The sequence below is a fragment of the Colobus angolensis genome, unplaced genomic scaffold, assembly GCF_000951035.1.
Source record: "Colobus angolensis palliatus isolate OR3802 unplaced genomic scaffold, Cang.pa_1.0 Scaffold426, whole genome shotgun sequence".
NCBI classification, from domain to species: Eukaryota; Metazoa; Chordata; class Mammalia; order Primates; family Cercopithecidae; genus Colobus; species Colobus angolensis.
Window position 1 is genome coordinate 1,112,842 of NW_012117666.1, and position 3,344 is coordinate 1,116,185.

Below are 3,344 nucleotides of genomic sequence, written 5' to 3' on the forward strand. Positions count from 1 at the left end.
CAGTGAAGGGTGACTTGGACTAGTTTCCTGTGGTTGCAGAAATAAAATATCACAGACCTCATGGCTTAAACAACAGAAATGTATTCTCTGGCAGCTCTAGAGGCCAGACGTCCAAAATCCAGGTGTCACCAGGTACTGCCTCCCACTGAGGCTCTGTGGGAGGGTCCTTCCTTTTGTCTTCCAGCATCTGGGGCTTGCCGGTGTCCCTGGCACTCTTTGGCATGTAGATGCATCACTTCAAGCCTCTGCCTCTGTTGTCACTGGTGTTCTGCCCACCTCTGTGTCTGTTTTCACTTCTTAGAAGGACGCCAGTGCTGTTGGATCAGAGCTCATGCTAATTGGGTATGAACTTATCTTAATTTAATAAATCTGCAGTCTATTTCCAATAAAGTCCCATTACCAGGTACAGGGAATTCAACATGTCTTTATGAAAGACACAAACTTCATCCAAGTCATCATCACCATCTTACACTCAAATTATCACCACTCTCCCCTGCTGGGTGCTGTTTCTCTCAGAAACTATTTGGAGGCTCTCTGTGCTCCCAGCGCTGTGGCCGCTCAAAGCTGGGGGTGGGACAGAGAACAAGACTGACAGTCTGCGCTCCTGACATCACCCACATGGGGGGATGAACTTGCTGATTAGGAAGTGATGGAAAATTCAGGACCAAGGAGTGGCAAGAGCCGGGGCGAAACATGGTGGGGCACAGGGAGGGAGAACAGCAGTCAGGGCAGATTTGGGTGTCAGGAAAGTTCTTCCTGGGGGTGAAGAAGAATTTCCCTGGCAGTGGAACTGCTTTGACTTGGGAATGGACTCCATGAACTTGGTGCACAGCAGGCACCTGGGAGAGGCGGGAGGCGGACGGAGGAGGTATGTTCTGGTCCTGAGCTCAGGGGCCTGGGAAGAGTGTGGACTTTATCCCAGGCTGGATGGGGGGTGCTGCAGCTGGGACAGGATTCTCTCGCTTGCTTATTTTGAAGGAGAGCCCGAGGCTGTGGTCAGGAGAACTGGGTTGAGGGGGGCAATAGCGAGGATATGAAGGCCTGGGGGAGGCTCTCCCCAGCATCCAGAGTGTCATGGTGGTGGCTGGCATGCAGGTGCTGTGTGGATGTGGGGAGAGGCTGGATTCACGGGCACCTCTGGGAGTGGAGTCCACCAGACTTGTCCATACTCAGAGCTGCCCCACGGGTCTGATGATGTTCCGGGCTCTGGTCCAAGAACTGGGTACTGTTATCATCCTCATTCTACAGATGAGCAAACTCAGGCGCAGAGGCTAGGACATTTGTCTGTGCAAACCGTGAGGCCAGAATTTAGGCCCAGGCAGGCTGGCTCCAGAGGCTCTGCCCTTCACAGAGGCCATCGTGATGGTGAAGGGCCAGGGGAGACTTCTAGGTTCTTGGCCTGCTGCTGAGTGATGGTGGGTACTACAGATGGAATGTTGTATTCCTCCAAAATTCGTATGTGGAAATCCTTACGCCAGAGTGATGGTCATGAGGGTGGAGCCCCAACACGTAGGATGAACCTCAATGAATGAGAAGAGCACCTCATAAAACGGGACCCCAGAGAGCTTCCTCGCCCCTTCCCCCATGTGAAGACACTATGAACTCGGAAGGCGGCCTCACCGGACACCAAAGCTGCCAATGCCTCCATCTTGGACTTCCTGGCCTCCTGCACCGTGAGAAATACAAGTTTGCTGTTGAAGCCACCCAGCCTGTGATATTTGTGTTATGGCCGCCCAAGTAAACTGAGATATGGTGCTGTCAGCAGAGCCGGGGAATTTTTTTTCTTTTTTTTTTTACCCGTCTCCGTTTTTAATCATGAAAGGGCCTCATGCACATGCGTGCACACACACTAAGGCTTCTGATCTTGTGGAAAGCTGTGATGTCGACACTCTGCACGTGCTCCTCAAACTTGGTGATCTCCTCTCCCAGCAAGTCTGTCCCCACCTTGTGGTGTCGTCCTCCACCACACACTGAATCTGCAGCTTCTGGATACCGTAGCCCATGGGCACCAGCTTTTCCTCCACCACACACTGAATCTGCAGCTTCTGGATACCGTAGCCCATGGGTACCAGCTTGTCCTCCACCACACACTGAATCCGCAGCTTCCGGATACCGTAGCCCATGGGCACCAGCTTGTCCTCCACCACACACTGAATCTGCAGATTCTGGATACCGTAGCCCATGGGCACCAGCTTGGAGGCCCCCCAGACCAGCCTGTCCAGCTGGATGGAGCAGGCACAGGCCTCCCGCTGGGCCATGTCCGTCTCATCGTCCCAAGGCTTGACATCCAGCAAGATGGAGAACTTGGCTACCAGCGCTGCCTTCTTGCCCTCCTCACTGTCACTACCAAACAGGTCCATGTTATCATCCCCATCATCCTCTGCTGGTGTGGCTGGCTTCTTCGCTGGGGGCTCCACATAACTCAAATCTAGTCATGCCATTCTCCCACAAATCAGAGAACCTTCGAGCTGAGAACCTGCAGTTCTTCCAGCATGTGTTGAAACTCCCTTGACATGATGCCCTCTGACCTCCAACCCCTCTGAACACTATCTACTCTCCGGTCCCCAACTCTACCCCAGGCACCCTGACCTCTTGCCATTCCTCAACAGCTGCCAACACCCTCTCTCACTTCTTGGCCACTCCCCACTCTGACCCTCTGCCAGGAATACCCCACCTTCCTCTCTCTCTGTTCTTCTCCTGACCAACTTCTAAGCCAAAAGTAAAATTTTAAGGCCCCTCAACCATCTGAATGGACTTCTTCCTTGGCAAGGGCACCCTAAAATGCAACCTGAAAGGCTGGTTCAGGCCGTGATGGGAAGTGGGGGTCGGACAGGCCGCATTCTGCCCACCTCATTAACATCAACACAGACCTGAAGTCTGATCAGAAGCATTTACAGTCTGTTGTCCCTGAAGCCTGCTCCCTGGAGGCCTCGTCTACATAATAAAACATTGGTCTTCACAACCCCTTATCACAACCCAGACATTCCTTTCTATCACTAATTGACAGTTAGAACAATTTTAAATCTACTTGGAACCTGGAACCACCCACCCTCCCCACCTTTGAGTTCTCCCGCCCTTCTGGACTGAAAAGATGTATTTCTTAAATGTATTTGATTGAAGTCTCATGTCTCCCGAAAATGTGCACAACCAAGCTGCATCCGAACCACCTTGGACACCTGTTCTCAGGATCTCCTGAGGGCTGTGTCAGGGGCCAAGGTCACTCGTGTGTGGCGCAGAACAAATCTCTTCAAATATTTCACGGACTTTGACTCTTCATCAACAAACTCCTGGACATCCTCCTATGTCAGCAGAAAGGCCACTTCCTCCAAGCAACCTTCCTTGAT

At 52.3% G+C, this 3,344-nt stretch overlaps 1 pseudogene; it reads right to left on the reverse strand.

Moving 5' to 3' along the window:
- Nucleotides 1–1,809: 1,809 nt before the first annotated feature.
- LOC105522359 lies at nt 1,810–2,360 on the reverse strand (annotated as a pseudogene).
- Nucleotides 2,361–3,344: the final 984 nt, after the last annotated feature.